This window comes from Tyto alba, unplaced genomic scaffold (genome assembly GCF_018691265.1).
Source record: "Tyto alba isolate M040663 unplaced genomic scaffold, T.alba_DEE_v4.0 Super-Scaffold_10, whole genome shotgun sequence".
Taxonomy (NCBI): domain Eukaryota; kingdom Metazoa; phylum Chordata; class Aves; order Strigiformes; family Tytonidae; genus Tyto; species Tyto alba.
The window spans coordinates 386,137-407,676 of NW_024881262.1; the positions used below are offsets into that span (position 1 = coordinate 386,137).

The following is a 21,540-nucleotide window of genomic DNA, read 5'->3' on the forward strand; positions in this document are numbered from 1 at the left end:
TGGCAGTCTGGCAGGATGACAGCACTGTAAATGAAAAGTGGAAAGGGCAAACAGAGACGCGATCTGTAGACACCCAGGGCCTGAATCTGATCGTGTCCTGTTCTTTATGATGATATTGCTCCTGAACTCCAAATGATTTCTGATTCAGCAGAATTAGGCCCATAGTAACTCTGGCAACCCAAACCATAGAAAGCAGCTTATGACCCAAAGCTGAAGTTGCTCCTATTTGAGTATTAATGGGGTGGGTTTTTTTCCTCCTGGCAAGCTATGTTAATTGGTCAAGAAAATAAAGCAAAATAGCTGTTCTTTGATTACAACAGTGCTTTGATGTTTGTATTTTACCCTGACCTAATCTCAGTAAGAGGGAAAAAACAGAAGTTGAGAACTGAAATGATGACACTCATAACGAATGTCGTTAAAGCTCTGAATATTTCTTTGTTGCTTCACTACAAAATCTGACCTTGAATTTCAATCTTCTTGCAGGCCTATCTTCTCAGAGACTTTGCTTTGTCCAGTAGGAGTATATGAATAGGACAGGTAGGGTGCATGGGAGTCCTCGGCAAGGCATGCGATTGCTTGCCCTATGCCGTTAGACACGACCTGCAAAGAATGCACAAGAAATTATATTCCCTTCCTACCTTGTTTTTGATATGTAAAGAAAGCTTTGTTTGTTTCTTTAAATAATTCTGTTGTATATCTCAGGAATGCCTGTGATGCTCAGTCTGTGACATTTGAGGAAAGCTTTTAGAAATCTCACACACAAGCTTCACAGATTTATTCTATCTATTACCATTGCGCAGGGTCTTAGTCACTCTGCAGCCCTCCCGTGAAGCTGGGCTTTAATCCCTACCACTGAAAGAACCCCACTTCCTAATTTTAAGAAGAAACATGTTCAACTACTTCAGTTCATCTTTATTTCTCTTCAGTGAACAAATGAGGGCACGAGCCAAAATCTTTTGTCTCTATCACAGCTAATATTAATAGGTGAGCAGGAAATAATTTTGTCACATTGCTCCTCTCTGGAAGAGCCAAAACTGCTTCTTGAATGCGAGAGGCTTAGGCACAAAATAGGCACTAGGCTGCTCTGCAGTGTTAAGACTGATGTGCTTACCAGTATGTTCAGAAGATCTTTTTCTGGGTCTCTGGCGACTGTGACTTCAGAAACACAGCTACTTGTGAGCTCAGGCAGCTGGTAAGCAGAAGTGTTGGAGCTCTGGGCTCCTGCAGTGGCTGGACCCTTCTGAAGGCTGTTGGGAGACAGAGGGTGTTTGCCAGTGCAGGAATTGGACTCACAAGTGAGCCTAGTCCTCCAAGCCCCGATCGCTCTTCTCTCTGGCAGCCGATTTGCCTGTGTCTTCCCAGGTCATAGACCACTTGTGCCTGAGCTGGTTTCCAGACTGGCTGGCATGAGGCACCCTGCCAGGAGGATGGAGCCCTGTGCCTCGGAGAACTCCCAGCCTGACCTTTTGTACCGAGCCAGTTGCCAACAGCTGGGAAAGGGCCCATCGTTAAAGCTTCTCTTAACAGTTTACTGGCCAAACTAGGTGTGTTCGGCTGGCATACTGAACTGCAGGATTGTCGTAGTCATCTCCTCAGGATTCCTACAGTTGCAGGGGGGTCCCCTTTGGGTTTTCTTGGGCTGGGTTCTTTGGGGGATGGAAGTGGGTGAGCTTTGCCTCTCTGGCTTCCCACTGCTTGCCTATTGCTGCTACATGACATGGCTGCGTTTGCCTGCTCCCACATGAATATAATACCAGATTCGGGGCAGAGGCACAGGAGAGCAGCAGCGCTTTTATTCTTTAAAGGCCATTTGTAAAGATAAAGGCCTCAACACTGGTTTACTCAGGCAGGTTTTTTTCCAGTGGTATCCAAACAAGCCCATTTAAAGAATTACGACATTTTCCCCATATTTCTTTTACATGCCATTTTTCACAGACCACAAGGCAGTATTAACTGCCTGCCATTGCAATAGATTCCAAATAGAGTGGAGCACCTGAGTCTTATGTAGTAATGCTGATGCTGAGTAGCTGCTGTGTTTTTACCTAGACAAGCTCCATGTTGCTGCGATTACCTTATCTTGACTGCAGGACACTGCTTTTTTGTTCTTGTTGCAAGTAAAAAAATAGCAATTCATACAGTAGCATTATTTCACTTTACTACCAAAGTGTTATTTCTACTGGTGGACCAGCAGGCTATGTTGGGCAAGCGTATGTCAGGATGCAAAGATACTGTAGTCCCAGCACCTAGCACTATACAGGCCCTTGTTACAGAGACGATCCTTTGTCCTTCAGTGCATTAATGAGAAATTCCCTTCCACTTTCAGCTCTGATAATGGCAACTACAACACTTGCTCTAGCAGCTGATCTAGCTAAGGGAGCGGTTGTTTTGTGTGTTTCTTGGAGGCTAATGCAGTGCTACTGCTAAATCTTTACAGCTCTGTCATGTTAATGCCAAAAAAGAGAGAGTATTTGATTTTCTTAAAAACAACAAACAAACCAACCACAAACCTTGCTTTTTGTGGTCAGCCCCTCACAAATGCCCTGGACTCTGTTCAGTCCTTTCTGTTGAATAATTTCAGCATAAAGCCCATGTAAAGTTTGCTCTAAAATGGATTCAGGCCAAACCTTTTGTTTGTTAGTAAAGAACAAGTTATAGACAGTAGATCTTTCTTTCTTGTTTAATATGTATAAGCTCCTTTTACAAGCTCTATCCAAAGAACATGCAGTTAATTACTCAAGGCATCTTGTTATTTGGAGCCACTGCTTGTAGGGGACGTGAAACTGCTTTTGAGAAAGCGCAAGCAGTTCTTTGTGACTGTTTTGGTCCCCATCGTAGGGCCCAGCCGAGCACTGCGTGTTCCTCTGGTGCCGAGGGCAGACCCTCGCTGTGTGCCATTCCCTCGGTGTGCCCGCGCAGGGGAGGAAGAGCTGACGTTAGGGAACCGCACCTGGGAACGGAATCGAGCAGCATGAGAGGAGAGTTTGGGCGGCTGCCGGGGCAACGGGAGTGGAGCTGCCTCCTCTGCTTTCCCATCTGGCCAGTCCTTTCCACGCCAGAGTGGAGCTGGGCAGGGGTGCAGAGGTGGTCCCCGCTCTCGCGGTGACACTAGATGCTTGTTTTTTCCAAAGCGGGTCACTGATGTTTTCAGATAAGTGCTGTGAGCTGGTGGTGATGCAGATCTGTCTTTCTGCGTAGCCGCCAGCGGATGGGCAGCCCTTCTGCTTCCAGCAGAGCCTGGCCGTTCCTGAAAGGGCTGGCCCGTGGCTCTGCTGTGCCCCTTCTCCCAGCCCAGGGGAACAGCGGTGGCATCGTGCACCTTTAAGGAACGGCCCCCGGCATCGGGGATCCCTGCGCCCTTCCTCAGGGTGCCCGGGAGGGGTGTGCTGGGGAAGCCTGAGCCTGGTAAGCAGGCAGAGGCGGCCCAAACAGGGGGATGCCCTTCTGTTAGTCCTGTTCCTGCTCCCCGGATACAGGCTGGGAACCTCCGTGCTGCGAGAGCACCGCAGGAGCTCCCCGGCCTCCCTCGTCCCCCGGCGCTGGGCGTGGGGAGCAGGGCAGAGCGCTTCTTCTTGCCCGCAGCCCACGGGTGCCAGCCTGCCGCCCGCTCCGCCGCTGCCGGGGCCGTGCGGGTGGCCGGCCGGCGTGTCCCGTGCGCCCTGGGCACCCGGGGCGGGAACTGCTCTTCCTCCCGTGCCACGCTGGCGTGCAAAGCGGAGGCTCGGTGTTAATCCCCCGGGGAGCAGCGGTGGGAGCTGCCTGTTAGGGCCGTGGCACTGCAATCAGGCCCGGGCGCTTAGCGAGGGAGCGTTGCGGCTCGGCTCTGGCGCCGCGGGAGCACGTGTTCTCCCGGGAAGCGAGCGGGGCCGAGCCCGGGCATGAGCCGCGGCTTTGGGCGGAGGCACAAGCCGGAGGCCTGGCCCTCGGGGTTGCTGGCTTCCATTCCCGGGCTGAGCAGGGCGCGGGCCAGTAGCCAGGGCAGGAGCCTGGAGTCCCTCCGAGGAGACTCCGCACAGCGCGGGACAGAGCCCCAGTGTCTGCGCTGCTGCCGGCCGTTGTGCCCGCCCTCGGACTACAGCTGCTCTTTCACCCCAGAAGGCAGGAAACATCCCACGGCAGAGACGGTTGCCGCTCCGTAAATAGCAAACCGAGTGACCTAATTCAGCGCAGCGGCAGCTCCTCGGAGGCGTCCCTCGGCAGGCTCCATGGCAGGCCGTGCTGGAGCTGACTCATCACTTCCAGCGTGGCAGAGATTGGAGCTTTCGGGCCCCAAGGATTTCACTGTTTCTTTATTAATTTTAAATTGATTAAAATGAGTTTTTAAAATACCAGGAGAGACTTGCCTGAAGAAGTGCGTATTAAAAAAAAAGAAGGAAGTGGTTGGTCTGTGGGAGTTAACTGTGTGCCTGACAGCCTCTCTGGCTCATTGTGAGCACCCATGGCAGCTTGGAAGAGTCTTATGTCAGCTACTCTGTCCCGGTGGATTAACAAAACCAGGATTAATCTGACATTATTATAAAAAAGTGAGAATTATAGACTATCCTTGCTAATAGCCAGTGCAAACCCACCTCTGTCCTCATCCATGGCAGGATGGTATTACAGGCTTCTGCTCTCAGCTACAAGGCTCTGTCCAGAAGTCAGGATCTCCTAGGGGAGAGCATCCCATTCTCTCCCAGCATCGCCCAGTGCCTGACAAACCTCATGTGGTCCAGAGGCTCCCTGGGGTAGCCTGTGGGGTGTCTTGTACCAGAACAGGCTGTCGGGTCCTCTGCTCAGCCTCCACGTAAGGGTGCCATAGCAAGCGTAGGCAGTAACAGATGGGTGGAGGATCCTTTTTCCCGCTGTCAGAGGGCAGTTGCAAACGAGCTTTTCCCCTGGGCCATTCTCACTTGCTGTTCTTGCCCCCGCTCTGCCGAGTGGAAGCTGCCTTACACTGTGAAGCAAGAGGATTCCTGTTCCTCGTAATTTCCATCTGCTCCAACGTAACTGCCTAAGTCAACGTTATGAAGACATTTAAAGCTTTTCCCTCTGCCTTTCCCCTTTCACACTGATGGGGAGGTGGGTGCCATCTACCATCCAGCCAGCACCCCAGGGTCACCCGCGGACCCACCCGCGCCGGCACCAGGAAGGACCCTTCCATGCCATGGTGGACTCCAGGGGTGTCGCAACCCCTTTCTTGGAGGCTAAGAAGCAGGGGCTGAGCCCTCTCCACACAGGGAGTTCTCCCTGAAGGCTCATCCTGGGGACACCATCCCTCCGCATCCCACCCGCTGCTGTGGAGGGGGAAGGTGGGCAGTGGCACTCGCCTCCATGGGGCTGCACTGCAAGGGAGCAGCGCGCGTCTGGCCCTAACTTGTCAATGGGGATTGTTCTCCATTCCAGTGAGGGTCAGGGCTAGCTCAGACAGCATGAACAGCAGATTAATTGATAAATCTTTTTGTCCTGTAAATAAATACCAGCTAATAACAATAATAATAATAAAGCAGGTGGAAAGCTCTGTAGTACTTCAGAGAAGACAGAGCAGGAAGCTGAGGGGAGTGAAGGAGCAGAATATCGAATTCACCTGGAGATAATGAAGCAGCAGGTTTTGTCAGCCCCTTTTATGTCTATCTAAAAAGAGACCTGCTATTTCAGTGAAACTAAAGAATAAAAATTAAAAAAAAAAAAAACAACCAACAAAAACAACCACCTCTGCAAAAACAGTTTGACACTTGCTATTGATTGAAGTAATGGAGCATGCAGAGTTCTAAGAAGCTGCATAAAAGCCATCTTTGGTCTGCTTTTAAAATCCCTCTAAAAGATACAGTGATACTACTCATATAGTGTTCATCTGTCTGTCTCTTCTCATCTCTAGGTCTCAAAAGCTGAACTGCTTTAAATTCACATGCCAAACCAGAACCTAATTTTCCTGACTCTGCGCCTTGCACTCAGTTATCAGCCTTGCCTGCAGTGCTGTAAGGCAGGTATTGCTGTGGAAGAGCCTGGCTGATGGGAGACACGTAGTTCCGATTCACTCCCTGAGCATCAAGTGGTGTCAGCTGGGATGGCTGGAGAAGCCCCTCTCTTTCCCTCATCCTCTAAGATCAGGTAGGATGGGTTCTTTCTTATGCCTTGGTGTCCCACAGACAGCAGCGGGACTTTGTCCTGGGGGGGGGGGGGGTTGTGTCACCACTTCTGTGATCTGCTGCCTTCGGCTTCACCTCGGAGACCTGTGGAAGATGACAAAGGACCGGTTTATTTTGTATGGCATGCGGATTGATGTTTTATCTGAGAGTGGCTTATGTGTAAGTTTTGACCTGTTTTAATTTTTTTGTGACTGATGTGCCTTCCAAATTTATAAATGATACTGACAAATTCCTTCCTGTGCTTAAACAGACTCAGAGTTAGTGTTTTACTCAAATCAGGAAGTTATTAAGTAGGGTGACAAGAACACTGGGTTATAGAATGTTCTTGCTTCATTCATTTTGTCAATTGCAGTTTTAGTTTTAATTATTTATAACACACCATAATATACTAGTTAATTTGGAGTAGCATATTTCTGTACAGTAATTAAATTAGTGACATGAGACTTACTGCAGCACTTGCTGTTTACTCTTTGCTGAGTAATATATATATTAATTATGTGCATATTAGAACGGCTTCAAAATATATATAGACTCAGCTGGAGGGTTAACGTGTTTTAGACTTGCTTGTTCTTCATGTAGTTAAAAATAGTGTCATCTAAGACCTGATCCTAAAGAAGTACATGAAATCAGTGACTATTCATGGAAGGAAGATTCTGGCAATGTGAAATGCTTTCAATCTCTGTAGGGCCAGGCCTTAGTCAGCAGACATTAAAAAGCACGTTTCAGTGGTTTAAGGTCAATATTCTTGTATAAGGTTGTCTTATTCCTATTTCCTTTTAGTTAAAAGATACCTAACAAGGCTGCCTTTCTGTCCCTTGTGAGTCGCTGCAAAGTCTGCTTAAGCTCTGCTGCTGTTAATGATGAGCATGGATGTAGAGGTCAGAGAAGTGCTGGCCCTGTGGCAGCTTTTGACTTTGACAAAACAAAATGTTGTCAGATTCACAAGGCAAACAGACTTGAAAATAGAGAAAATATTTTTTCACATTTTTTAAGTTTTATCACTCAGCTGTGCTATTTGTAGTAGTAGTAGACATAACATTTGCAGAAAGAAATGTGACAGATCTATTCAGCTGGCAATACTAAGTTTCTCTGTATGGATACCACATCGTGCCAACAATTCCTATCCTGTGGTAAAAGTTGTGTGTAGTTACCTAACAAGACAACTGGCTGTCTTCATTATGCATTTCCATCTTTTTGAGCTGGAGATAAGACATGCCCAGCTATGCCAGGAATTAAAACAACCCAACACATCCATTCTTGTTTGGTGAAAGTGCTGCCCCATATTCTCAGAGCAAAACAGTTGTATTCTCTGTATTGTCATGGGTTCTGCTATTTAGTGGTAATAGCTGTCAAGCATCAAAAAAGCCCACAACAAAACAAACGAAAAAAACCTAACAGAGGATATTCTTTCTAGCAAGTGCCCTGCCTTGCTCCCTGTTTTGCTGCTTTTAGCCCCAGGCTAAGGACAGTGCTTCTGAAACAAGAGCGATTCACCCCCTCCAGCTGCACCAGCGGACAGCCTCCTGGGGTTTGGTCTTCCTGCTCACCCTCTCACCGCGGTCGCTGTCAAACATGGATAATCCGTGCTGCCTTGAGTCCCCGCGCGGCCCGGTGAAGGCAAGGGCTGGCTGGCTGAACAGGACCTGGGGGGCTTTGCCCCTCCAAATGCAGCGTGGATGAATGGGTCACATCAAGTAACTGAGCTGCGTTTTCTTTCTCCCTGAGACTTTCCCGGAGGAGCTGCTGTCACCTCTCGGGGCGGTTTTGGCGCGCGGGCGCCTGGCCGCCAGCCCTCCTGCGCTCCTCGCCGCCGGAGCGGTGCGGGGGCCGGGCGCGGGAGACGGGGCGGTCGGAAGCTGAAGCTCCTCGCGCGGCTCCTGGGCCGCCCGCCGGCCCTTCTGAGGAGTCACCCAGCTCCGGCCGGGCTCCCCACGACCGAGGGGAGAGCCGCAGCCCCACGCCTCCGCGCAGGAGGTGAATTTGGGGGCCGCCAAGAGCACAGCCTCCTCTAGCCTTCAGAAGGACAAGAGGTCGGGGTGAACAGCTTTCCCCCAGAATCACACCCGGCGCTTACGCAGGCATGCCTTCGGGTTGCCTGCAGGTTGCTCCCGACTTGTAGCCTCCCCCTTCGACGGGTCGATGCGACAGACGGGTTTTCCTGATACAACACATGGGTTTTTTTCCAGAAAGCGTGTGACTGACTGAACCCCACAACGTGGATGGCTCTCTGAATAAACCCCGCAGGGGAGGAGCACTCCGTGGAGATGGACAAGGGTGACGGGGGACATGGGCAAGCGTGACGGGATGCTCCGAGAGTAATGCAAAGGAGGTGACTTTATCTCACCGTGAAAGGGACTGGAGGGTGGCCTTTGTTTTAGATAAACAGCTATCAACAGCTGAGTGGATCGACTGGGGGTGTAAATGTCTCCATGAGTTAGCCAGACTGGCGGTGGGGTGGGGGAGGGAGAGGGATTGCCCCAGTTAGCCCAACCTAAGGTAAAACATGTAAACAACCAGCAGAGGAATTTCAAAGAGAGCAACAGGCTTGAGTTGGCGTCAACCCACATATCCCTTCCCGACAACCGGGGACGCCCAGTGTCACGGCCGTGAGCGTATGATGGAGACTGGTAATGGGAATCGCACTGGTACAGGGACTGAACTGTGTATCGCAGTTGCTAACTCACATTTGTAGTATGTTTTCAGTGTTGTTTGTATCACTCTGCTAAGTCGGATCTCCAGGTTGCGGACGGAGGCAGGAGCGCGCGGGCAGGGCTGGTGGCTTTAGGCCGTCTCACCCCGCACGGTGCCAGCCCTTGTCACATCTCTGCACACCCCACTACTGTCTGGCCTCTAATTTCCCTCCCAGGCTGTGGGGAGAGCAGCCCTTTCAAACACTGGGGTGTTACAGTGGCGATATCCCATGGACATTATTTAAACATCACAGTGCTTTACTGCACAAACATATGCACTTCAGTAAAGCAAGGTATTACTCAGTGCAAGGACTAATGATGGAGTTTGATCTCTGGTAGATGATGGACAGCAACCGACAGATAAAATGTTCCCTTACCAAATACAAAAAGCACTTTCCTGCAGACAAACGGGAACATAGTATCCAGCCAAAGAACGGAGAATTTCCTCCTTTCTGAAAATTCCTTTTGTCTCTCAATCAAATTCTACCCCGTTATTATTTTTCCTACGAACAATGCTTTCAGCCAAGCATTTTACAAGGAGTTCTGCCCCCTTCTCATGTGTTACACAAGGCTCACACATTTTAAGTGACGCTGAACTGCACATCAGTAGTAGCACCAAACCCAAGTGTCCCCTTTCACACGCACCCCAGGCCACGGTGTACGGCACGACACCTGGTTTCACATACTACACCCCCTTACCTCTGAGAGCCCAGTGCCCATTATGGGCATGACACTTCCCCAGGAAAACTTTAGAAAGACACAATATGCATTTGCTTAAGTCTCCACAGAATTAATGTCAAGGGTAAAATTTGGCCCATGGTATTTTATGACACCAACTTGTAAATAATTTTGCTTCTAAGCATAAAGGTTTGGGGAAACAAAAAATTCCAGTGCTCCAGATGGAGCAGAGCTAGGTCCCCCGTTGTCATAGTGTGCCGTGAGATGTGATGGTGGTGGACTTCCATCCTTGCTGAAGCAGAGCATATTCAGACTGGAACACAGTTCACAAGCAGCTGGTGCAAAGTATTTTTATAGTGGTACCTTTATTTCATGCACATCCAGCCAAATAAACAAGACTGTATTGTTCAGTCAGTAGCAGATTCTTAGTGATTTAGTCCTGCTAATTTTTTAAAATTGTTAGCATCAAAATGCTGGTGGTCTGTGGTTTCTCATCCTCACTTATGCACCACAACTGTTTGGAAACGGGTTAGTAAAAACGATCTGTGCCTATAAAGCTGGTCCCCCAGGCTCTGTCTGTCGTCCTGGCCTCGGCGTACGGTGCCAGTGCCACTCACCAGCAGCTCGGTGACTCTGGGCTTGTACAGAGGCGCAGGGAGGCAGCCAGCACTGACCGTATGGATGGAAGAGTAATTTATGACAGTATTGTCCTCTGTGTCCTCCTATGAAGGAGAAAACTGCCACAGTTATTTGTGCAAACTGTTCAACACAAATGGAGGCAGGACTTTGCTAATCCATGTTGGGAGACGCAGAGTCCTTTGGTGGCAGTTGGTTTCTCACATTTCTTTAGAGACAGTGTGTGGTATATATTGCTGAAGGGCAGAAAATCATTGAAGGAATTGATTTTTTTTTTTTTTTTTCCTTCTAATTTGCTCATTAGGAGTTTGTTAGAAGAAAACCTAGGCAATGAAGAAAGTAATTGAAATCTCATCAGGAGAACACCCATGTGCAGGTACCAAATGCCTGCATGCACCTGAATTCAATTGATGCAAAGAAGCTGAATTTAAAATGCACTACAGAACAAAACAGGGCCAGCTGGAGGATTTCCTGTAAGAGAAAGGAAAAGCCTGGGGAAGCAGCAGGCAGAAACATGGAGCTGTGACACATTCCTCCTGGCTATGAGTAGTGTCTCTGGAAGGAGAGGAAGGGGAATAGGAATGTCTTGGTCACTTAGCCTAGTGAACTCTTCCAGTTAATGCTTTTTTCATCTAACATTCAAACTGTTGGAGAGATTTATGTTTTTATATATTTTTTTTTTAAAAAAAGTACATATATATATATATATGAAGCAAGGTTGAGTAAGTATTCATTATAAGAGGCTCTGGAAACACTGTGCTTCTATTTCTGAGCACAAAGAGAAGCAACAGAAGATACAGAAAATGTTGTTAGGGTTACTCTGAGCTAAGCGACTGACAGCTGTGTAAGTTGTGTCAGTATTTGATCGGGGGAAAAGCTTTTGCTGGTGAGTGATGTTGCCCCATGTTTCAGGTTGCTGCTGAGAGCGGGGGGATGAGCGCTCGCCTCCCTGCAGCATCTCCCTCCCACGGCGGGGTAGCGGGGGCTGGGGGGCACCTCTGTGAGCCCCCGGTGAGCGGGGGCTGCAGTGGCTTTCGGCAGGAGCCCGCGCTGCTGGAGGGTCGCTGCTGACAGGCACGTGTGGCACGGAGCAGCCCCTGTCCCGGATTATCCTGGTTCACCCCACTTTGTCCCATTTCGTCCCGTCCTTGCCTCCTGCTCGGTGCCAGCAGCTCGAGGCTGGGGGTGCCTGACTGCAGCATTGCAGGGAGCGAGCCCCCCGGCGCCGTCCCTGCCCCATACGGCTCCTCTGCTTTCCGACAGCAGCGATGATGGCAGGTGGCACTCCCAGCCCCCAAAAACACCGTGTAGGCTGGACTATTTCAGACTTTTAAAGTTGCTAGGTTTCCAGTATTTCCTTTACCAGGCATTACAAAAAAGCTTCTTTAAGTCAAGTAAAAATGCATTTAACTCAGTACTTATCTTGCAGTCTCAATCTCGTCATACCTCTAATTTTAACGTAGGCTGAGTCATTTTCATCCTACTGCTTTAAAATCAGGCTATGGAGCATGGTCCTGTTCTGGTATGTTTGGGAAGTAGAACAATTTTTCTCTCTTAGTCAGATCTGTCCTGCCAAGTTTCTATCACTCGATGCTCTTAGATATAAAAATAACATATAGCTGGGGATGATTTGCAGAGTTAGTTTTATTACTGTAAGTAAAATTGCAATGTGAAGGATGCCAGCTTACATTATGCAGATTGATTTATAAAAATAAATTAAATGAAAGTATTAGTCCCAGTGAAATATTTAACCTTGTTTTGACATAATTCCTTGGGGAAGAATTTGCATTGTGTACTACAGTAGTCATGCGGTACTTCCTTTCTCTATTTTGTTTATCAGTGGCCTCCTGGTTCCTCTCCTGCCCACCTGTCAAACCCTCCTCTGAGCTTGCAGTTGTTAATGTTTTTATGCTTAAAGTACTGTGTTGTTCCCTGTTCTTCTTGTTGAAAACACCTGACTTGGTTTTTGCAGAGACAGACTCCTGGCATGGAAAATACAGGTGGAACAGTTGTAGCCTGGCAATGCTATGAACGCCTGTAAACAGTTGTGATGTGGAGCCCTGACAGCAGGTAGAGCTGTTCCAAATGCTGTATCTGCAAGTGCGTATCCCTGTACGCACAGGGAGAGAGAGGACGGAAAATACGCCACAGTACGTGTGTGATTGTAGCACATCTGAAATATTGAACTCCTGGGCCCGCAGTTTAGGAAGAACATAGCAAAACTAGAAAAATACTGAAAATGGGACAAATCCAAGATTGAACAAGCTTGATCTGTTTATATACAAAATCGGCTGCGAATCTGGGCTGATCTAATTTTGCACTCATAGGTTGGTTTCTTCACATGAATTTTGATTGTAAAGCAGTGACTGATGTTTTTTTTTTTATTTTATTTATTTTTGCTTTGAGTTCGTTTGAACCTGCATTTCAGCAACACGCTGGGTCTTCAGAGAACGTGGGTTGTAACAGAAGCGAATACGTTCGCGTTGTACCAGCCTGTGCAGGGTCGTTTCGCCTCCCGGGGGAGCTGCTCTCCCCCCTCAGAAGGGGCCCTGTCCTGCTTCGCTGGTGGTGCTGCGCTCTTAATTCTGTTTTGCCTGTTAATCTGAAGTGTGGATTTTGGCCCATAACATGAAATGAAGCCCAGTGAGGATTTGCTTTATTTCTGTGATCAAACAGGCATGAAAGATCTCTGCTTGCAGTTTGCACAACCAAGAAACCTCTGGTTCACTACGCTGGTCCTGGCGAGACTCGGGGATAGTCCTTGCTTACAGAGACAGGCTAACAATTGTTGCTTTCGCTAATGTGACTAACATGTCATTTGAATAGAAAAAGGTAGCTTGCTTTTAGTTGGCTTCATCTGTTTATTTTCTGTCTCTGAGTAGTTTCAAACCCAATTTACTGGTCTGCTGGGTGAAAGTAACGCATCTTCCAGCAGCAAAGAAATCCAATACATTATTCATTAAGGGGTTTTTGTTTTGTATGTAATTCACTATCTGTTATCTGCTTAAAAAGTTGGTTTGGTTGAAAAAATGCTAACAATATTATGTATAATTCTGTGTTTTCCACATTTATGATGGCATATAGGCAACAGCAAAAAAAGAGGGTTGTAGCAGGCTGTAACGCCTTACAGGAAGTCACACCAGGATTCAAGTTTATAGTGTAAAGGGAAGTCATTATGCCTCTTTGAGGCTTCTTACTTACTCTTCATTGCCCAAGACCTTAGTATAAATCAAAAGCAAGCTCCACATGCTCCCGAAGGAGTGAGGTACGTTACCCTGCACCGGTTAGGCGTGAGCTTAGACTGCTCTTTGCCGCCTGCAGAGCAGGCTTTGTCGCGCTGCCGCGTTTCCCTGGGGCCCTCCCAAACCCCTGAGATGCTCCCAGCGCCCTGCACCGACCCGGTGTGGGTCACAGCCCCGCCGGGAGGGCTCGGCAGGGCCTGCGTGCCCCCTGCATGCTCTTTGCCCGTTTCAAGCCCAGTCTAAGGTCCGAGGAAGTAAATAAGGTTCCCCCTGACTTGCCATCAGCTGGGTGCCCTGGTGCGCAGCCTGCCAGCCAGCCCGACGGTGGTGATCTCTGGTGGTTATTTGTGTTTCCAGAGACTGCGGGATCTCCCCCGAAGACCTGGCCTGCTGGGCTGGGCACTGGACAAATGCAAAGCAGGAGACGAGCGCAAGGAGGTGTGGGGGAAGGTGCTTGTGCGTTGTCTGTTTGCTGACCGAGGACAAGGCCAGGATGACCCGTCTCCCCTTGAAACAGCCACCTCACCTAGCCCTGCCCTTCAGCCGCTCACGAGCACATCAGCCACCGAAACAGGCTGTGCCGCTCTGCCCGTTCCCTGCAGGCTGCCACCTGCAAAAGCTAGTTTTCTATTTGTAGCCGTGGGATTATCTGCTGTTTTTAAAAAGACCCTAGCACAAATGGATCCCCAGCCAGCGAGGCAGACACAAGCTTGCATGTTAATTTAATCTCTTCCTTAGTGACTGCTGCCCTGTTGCATCCCATATTGTGCATGGAACGTTCCAGCTTTCTTACAAAAGTGAGGTGATGGAGCATACGGCAGCATTGACTAATGGCATTTGTCAGGTGCCTTCTCAAGGACAAGGTGAGGCTCAGGGTCTGTAATACACTCACGAGGACATGTTAGTCTGAATTTCTCCGTGGCTTTAGTACAACAGTAGAAATGTTGTTATCAGAAACACCACTTCCAATAGTGAAGACAAATTTATTAAGACAAATGTAGACTAAAATAAATGAGCACTTGAAAAATATTTAAAAGCACACAAAGGTAGATCCTGTGAAGTGTGTGACAGGGCAGGGCTTCAAGTAGGTGGTCCCTTTGCACTGCCTACTTATCTAGATTTGGCTTCTAGATAATTAAACTGACTATTTTTTGCTAGTGTACATTAGAGTTTGAAAGCTCTAGGCTTTTGAAAGCAAATTCGCTATTTGCAATATAGCTGAAAAAATGCAGGCATTAATTGGAATGAAGTTAGTACTGGGCTAGGCAACAATTTTCTGTTCTCGGGCTGTATTTGGGGTATTCTTAGGGTGTTTGATTTCTGTGTAAATGTGCAGTAATCACATTTATACTAGCAAGTTAAATTCATCAGAGTCTCGAGAACAGATTTCTTTTCTTACCTGTCTCTTCCACTGAGCTTTCTTTAAGATTGCAAAGCCTTCCTACAGAGAAAAGACTTTTCCCAGGGGATGGCAAAAGAAATGTTGCGCTGCTTTCTGCTGCCAAGGACCAGTGCATTCTGTACATGCTGAAAGACTCAGACCAGCTTGTTTGCTGGCAGGAACAAGGTCGCGGTGGCTTTCCCCTCCCCAGTTACACAATTCAGTGGATATTCTTCTTTTCTGTCATTTTAAGGAGCATTGTCAGTTTGGCTTGTGGCCTGCTGATAAAACAGAATTCCTATGTCCTCTGGCTCCCGCAGCTCTCCCTCTGTCTGTGCCCACTCTGCTCTGAGAGCCGCTGCCCACAGGTCCTTCCTCCTGCCTGCCGCTGGCTTCTTGCGGTGGTGGCTCCACCTGAGCAGGGACTCGCTGGAGACGTCCAGGCTGAAGCCACCCATTTTCGGCTCTTATCATCCAGGTGGTAGAGGCTGCTTTACGAAGCCACTGTCTGCTCCTGGCTGAGCTTTCCTGTGTGTCAGCGTGGAGTAGCAGGGCCTTGGATGTGTTTCTGGTCAGTGCTCTTCTGAGCTCTCTTTGCATAGGGTAGAGCCAAGAGGAGAGCAGAGACTGACTAGACACTGCTGGTGGTCTCATCTGCAAAGGAGTCCTCAGCTGACTGCTTAGGGAAGCTTTGCAGTCTTTCTCCATCCTGAGGCAGTGGGAAGGATTGAAGCAGGGGCTGGATTCCAAGGAGAAGTAGAGGAGCTCTAGCTCATCAGAGAATGGGACCCAAACTCCTGCTTCAAAGAAATCGCTTGCACTGAAGGTTTTTGGTAATGTTGCTTTCAGTTCTCTTACTGTATGAAACAGAGGCAAAGACACAAATCTTTGGAGTCAGAACATTTGTGCTTGGTGTCTCGAAGCAATGACAAAGTGACTGTACCTACAGTAACGCGTTCCCGTTACACTGTGGAAAGTAAGCTGTGTGCTGTTAATAATCACCTGGTGTGCAGGAGCCTGCAGTAATGCCATCAACAGTGGTGACGTGCTGGCTATGTCAGTGGACCAGCTACTGGTATGTGTTACTAGATATTTATCCTCTGTGTGCCACTGCAGCCTTTAAGCTCGACAATGTTTTACTTTGGTGAAATATTTCTGGGCTCTTGCTGTGATTCCTGCTATGGTTGCAGCTGAGGCTTGTTTCACTGTTAGTGCTATCTAGGGCTGGGCTTAAATCACAGGTGGCAGTGGCCTGAGCTTGATGGAGGAGGCAGAGAGTCCTGTTCATTTAGGTGGTCTAGCTGGCAGCGTGCACCAGAGCTTCATGGTGAGTCCCTTTTCCTTACCCATATACATATTAAGGCACAACCTGCTTGTGCCTGGTAGGATCGTAATGTCTAAGCTCATCTGATCAGAGAGAAGAAGAGGGTAAGCTAGTGAGCAACATCTGTGCTTGTCCTACAGCCCCCACCCGTGGTCCAGGTCCATCGACTATTGGCTGAGTACTGCTCAAATGCAAAAGGAGTAGTGTTGTGGCCAGCCTTCCCCCGGGGTGATTTGCAGAAACACTGTGGCAAACGGGAGGGTTTGTCACTTCTGTTTTGTGGAACCAGGCTGTAAGATACTAGCCTACGTGCTGAAGAGCGAGATGCTAATACGGATTCAGATGACCACAGCTTACCTCGGGTTATAATAAACCATGCGTATTTGAACAGCATGTAACAAAGCTGTGCTTCTGTGGATTTTAGTTTTAACTAAATGAAATGAAAAATAACTTTTGAAAATTCTAAGCAGTTTTTGAAGAATTCATAGACTAGATTAAACTGTGTCCTCATTGACTGTAGAGTATAAATTGGGAAAATGTGAGTTTCCAGCCTTCAGAAGGTTGTGACTTTCACTTTCTTTTAAAATCAGCTTTTCTAGCTCTGAAATAATGAAATCTACCAATGCAACTGGCATTGTGTTTCTAAAAAGGTGTATTGTTCTTCTGAGCCTTTACAAAGGCATTTCAGAGCCTTTCACATGCTACAGATACAAAAAAAAAAAAAAAGTTTGAGCACAGAAGTTTGGGATTGTTGGGGAGCAGAAGGTTGGGGGCAGGGGGGTAGATGCCTTTGAAATTGCTGAAATACGGGAAGTCGGGTCGTCTCTGAAGCACGATTAGTAATTCCCGGGCCATCCTGATGCCTTGTTCACCTGTTTTCCTCTTTAAATCTGCTGCTGCTGGCATTCCATGGTCTGTTCCAGCTTTTAGATACCACTACCTGTAGAAACTCAGCCTTACATCTTCTTTCCCCAAAACTAGCCTGTTACTTGATCTGTACTGGGAAGAAGAAACATGGATCACTGTCTTCAAAAGGATCTGTTATGCCCACTCTCTGCTTTCTCTTTCTAGACAAGAGCAATCACATTCTTCCTGTTTCTCACAGAACTGAGAGACGGCTGAGGTTGGAAGGGACCTCTGGAGATCATATAGTCCAGCTCTTCTCTTCAGAGCAGGTCATGCAGAGCACTGTCAGACGTGTTGAATAACTCCTGAGCTTGGAGACTACACAGCCTCCCTGGCAATCTATCCCAGAGTTGGCCTCACAGGAAGAAGATTTTTCTCTTGAGCTTGAATGGATCTTTCTGTATTTCAGTTTGTGCCTGTCTCCTCTTGTTCTGTCACCGGAGACCACTGAGAGGAGTCTGGCTCTGTCCTGTTCACTCCCCCATCAGTGCTTACACGCTGATACGACCCTCCCAGGCCTTCCCTTAGCAAGCCTGCACGCTCCCAGCTCTCAGCCTCTCCCTGTCTCTCGTGCTTCTCTCCCTTCATCATCCTCATGGCCCTTCATTGGTCTCTCCAGTATGTCCAGGTCTCTAGTATTAAGTGATGTTTGATCTTGCCCAATCTTGAGATCACATCAGTCCTAACTGCTGTTTTGTTCCCCAGCAAGAGTATGTACTCAATACAGTTTCTTCTCAGTGTTCTGGAGGGTGTTTTTTCTTTTAGTGAAATGCTCTAAGTCACTCCAATCTCTGTATTAACTCTTACATAAGCCTTTTCCTGGCAGGTGATTGTGAAATGAGATGTCGTGAACTGCAGCTGAAGAATGAAAAATAGGATTTCTTCTCTCCCTGGTACCGGTCGTTTGGTCACTTCAATCTCCCTTCATGAATATGGACTTTAGAAAGTAGAATTACAGATTTCAGAAGTAGGAGATTAAAAGATTTAGGAAATCCTGGGGAAAAAATTCCTGCTTCTGGCTGTGGTGGAGAGGCTGGAATCCATTTGATCCATCTGATATACAGAACTCCGGTCTCACGAACAGCTGAGGCTGCTGTGGGTTTGGAGGAACCACAGTGCATGCTTGTCAAGGAGGCTTCTCTAAATGGGAGAAGTAGCAAAACTAAAATAGGATTTGTGTGTGGTGACCAGAACTTGGTAGTGTAAATCAGAAGGGTTTGAGGCCTTGTCTGAGTCTCCCCCTTGTTCATTGATCTTGACCAGGCTTCATCAGGCGTCGCTCTGTTCTGGGAAGCTGCTCTGTGTTGGGGCCCGGTGGAGTCCCAGGTGTGCTGCCTGTCGATGACGGCCCCGTCCATCGTAGCGCGGCGGTGGGGCAACTGGGAAGAGTGCAGGAGGACGTGAGCTAGTTCAGCTGTGCAGAGGTCGTGTTGCATGGCGAGGCATGGTTTGGGGGGGCAGCAGAAAGGCTTAGCAGGTTGGGGGGATGGTGTTTACTTATGGTGGGGGTTTAGGTTCGGTTTGGGTTTATTTTTCTTCTCTAATCTCTTTCTGCCAGCTCTGCAGGCACAGCCAGGGTCCTCAGAGTATCTCCTCATGGAGAACTTCGTGTGCAGGATACCAGAACAAGAACACGTAGCTCACAAGTTATCCTAAGTGAAGTCTTCCCGTGGACAGTGTCTGACAGTGGGGTGAGCTGCCTTGCACCCAGTGCATGCTGAGGGTGTCTGTGCGAGGAATTTTACTGCTGTAGGTTCATGCTATAGCTGACTGCACACTGACTTCTTCAGGCAGGCTGGCTCCAAGATCCACACTGTGTCCCTGACCTCTGCCAGGAGCGGGGATGCCATCAAGCGTGCCCATCCAGTGGCAACAGGGATTTTCTTTAAGTTTTGTGTAATCTGTGCAGCTCTGGGACTTTATAAATGTTTTTTTTTGGCAACAAAGAAATACTGTGGTGATGGGACTGTTGTAATTCTTAATTGCCAAGGCACACAAAACGCTCTGGGGAAGTAGCAGAGGACTTCAGGCTGGGTGTAGGTACAGTAATTGCCCTGAGTTTATATGAATTGAGTTAATCATGTAATTGTTCTGTTAGAGAGGGTGTCCAATGAAAGGGTGTTTGATGACTGAGCAAGGGGTGAGGTGAGAAGCTCTGTGGTTGTTATGGAGCAGGGAGGCGGGGAGAGTCAATGGCTTGTGCTCTGGCATTCCCATGGGATTAACATGGTAAATGCAGAGCAAACACGAGTGACTATTAGCATTCAAAAGCAGCTGATCTGGTCACTCAGGAAGTGCCATTTCGTGTCCTTGCCTTCAGGAGGGGCTTATTTTCCTGTCTGTAAAATGGCAATGACAGTCCCTGTCCAGAAGGCTCACTGTACCGGGTGTTAGCAGTCACAGAGCTGCTGTCACTGTCTGGAGTGATTTGTCACAATTCCTTTCTTGGGAATTGCAGTATTTCTGTTCGGCAAAGGTACAGCTAACCTAGAAGCAAGGGAGTGAAAACAGTAAGTGTGAGATTGTGTGGTGTGCAGAAAGAAGAGACAGCTTGTCCCAATAAACCATGAGGTGGCATGTTGAGGTGGAGCTGTGAATCCAGTCTGCAAGATGCAATCTAGGATCTGTCAGAGCTTTGAAAGTGTGTGTGGTAATCGGACAGTGGTCATGTTTGCTGCTGACAAGACTGCCAGTACTTTGGAAAAGGGCTTTGGCACAGACATGCATATCTAATGACAATGGGTTCATGAATGTAGTTAAACAAACAACAAAAAAAAAACAAAAAACAAAAAACCAAAGAAGATTAGGACTCTCTTTCTCCTCTGTGGAGACTCCCGTTTATTGCAGTGGAGGCTGAGGCTTGCTTTTCAGAGTCGTCCTGCAGAGCCCGGTGTGCTTTGGGGGATGCTGATCCAGAGCCTTTTCCTGGGCTCAGTGCTGCCTCCCTGCCTTGCCTACCCCAGCTGCGGCAGAATTTTATTCTGGAAGTTTCTGGGCATTTGCTGCTCATATTTCCTGCTTTGGAAGTCTTAGGAGAGTAAACATGATGGTTTTCTTTTAACTTTCTCACTCTTCCACAGTCTGTCCGGTAGTCTGTTAACAGTTCTGTGCAACCTTTAGTTTTACAGAGGTTTTACACTCGTTCCGTGCCATTTTTTGCATTCTTTCATGGTCTGATTCTATTTTTCACTTGGCAGTTTCTCTTCTAATCTTCTTATCTTCTCCTGCCTGCCTTTTCCACCTTCCTGTCTGAGTCCCGGGCTCGGGCATGTGGGTGGACAGTGGCCAGCGGAGCGCATGGTGCATCCTGCATTGACAAGTGGATGTTTCTCACCTGAGTCAGCCCTGGGGGGCGGCCACGGCAGACAAACCATTTCCAGATTTGGTCTGCGGTGTGTTCCAGTGCTGAAGCGTGGATGTTCCGGGGTAAGCTCTGCATACTTCAGGCTCCTGTTACCTAGGAATGAAATCCCGCAGCAGAACTCATGGCTCCCTGAGGTCACGCAGAGCGAGAATTTGGCTTTGGGCAGCAGCCGAAGATATCCTGTGCAACTGGGCAGCAACTGGGAGCGAGCGGGACTGGCGGTGCCCGTTGGCGGTGTTCGATTGGGGTGGAGCAGGTTTGGCCGCTGTGACAGCCCACTGTGCCGAGGCAGCTCTGCCGCGGTTACCCCCCGGAGACCTGTGCGAACTAAGGAGCGTTCGGGTTTCCACACGCGTCTGGAGCTTCGTTCCGGAGGGGGCTGCGCGCCTACAGCACGGATTACTGCAGGGCGCGCCGCGCGGGGCGACGAGCCGTCCGGCGCGGCCGGGGCACGGTTCCAGCCAAACTCCCGACGGGCGCTGAGACACCTGGGCTGGCGGCGTGCCGCGCCGCGGGCTGGCCGGGGGGCCTGCGGGCGAGGGCAGCGGCGGCACCCGCGCGCTCCCCGGGCCGCTGCCTGGCGCACGGGGGGACCCCACTCGTGAGCGGGAATTCCTCCCCGCTGCCGGCGGGCTGTGTCCTGTGCTGTCACCCCACGGAGCTCCTCTTAACAAACCGCTGGCGTGCGCCACCAGGTCCAGCGGCGTGGGGCCTTTAACTGTGGGAGTATTCTTCCGTAACCGTCCCCATGCCACGCAGTGCTCGGCATCTACTTCCCTCGCACAGGGACGCTGCGAGGATGAATCTCGTCAGGTATATCGGAGGCATCTACTTCCACAGCATCCAGACACCTGATGGGCGTTGATTCTAGTAACGTCTGTCTCATCAGACACCCAGAGGGACAAAATAATTGTAAGGGGATGCTGTTCCTCTTTTAACACTTAATTTCCCTTTGTATTACTTGGGTTAGAGCCTTGTTCCAAACACAGTCCAAACTGCCTTTGAAATCAGGAAAGTGACTGCACCCAAATGCACCACATTCATTCCTTTCTTTTTTTTCCCCTTTCTTCTTAAAGCAAGCAGCCTCTGGGGTGTTTTGCAGTACTACTGATGTTTAACATGAGAAGCTGATGTATGCAATGATTAAGTCACTTTCACAAGGTCATGCAACGAATCATTGGCGACGCCAAGAATAGC

At 48.8% G+C, this 21,540-nt stretch overlaps 1 protein-coding gene across 15 annotated transcripts in view; it reads left to right on the forward strand.

Annotated features, from left to right (window-relative positions):
• The first annotated feature begins 543 nt into the window (after positions 1-543).
• TSC22D2 (TSC22 domain family member 2) overlaps positions 544-21,540 on the forward strand; it is a 125,198-nt gene continuing 104,201 nt past the window's right edge. For 4 of the 15 annotated variants that reach the window (XR_004408819.2, XR_004408818.2, XR_004408817.2 and 1 more), the window contains exons 1-2: positions 552-5,285; positions 5,852-6,084. The gene's annotated coding sequence lies outside the window, so the exon portion shown is untranslated. Of the gene's footprint in view, positions 5,286-5,851; positions 6,085-8,308; positions 8,452-21,540 lie in introns of all 15 variants that reach the window. The other 11 variants (XR_004408836.2, XR_004408835.2, XR_006166109.1 and 8 more) reach the window with 7 other exon arrangements.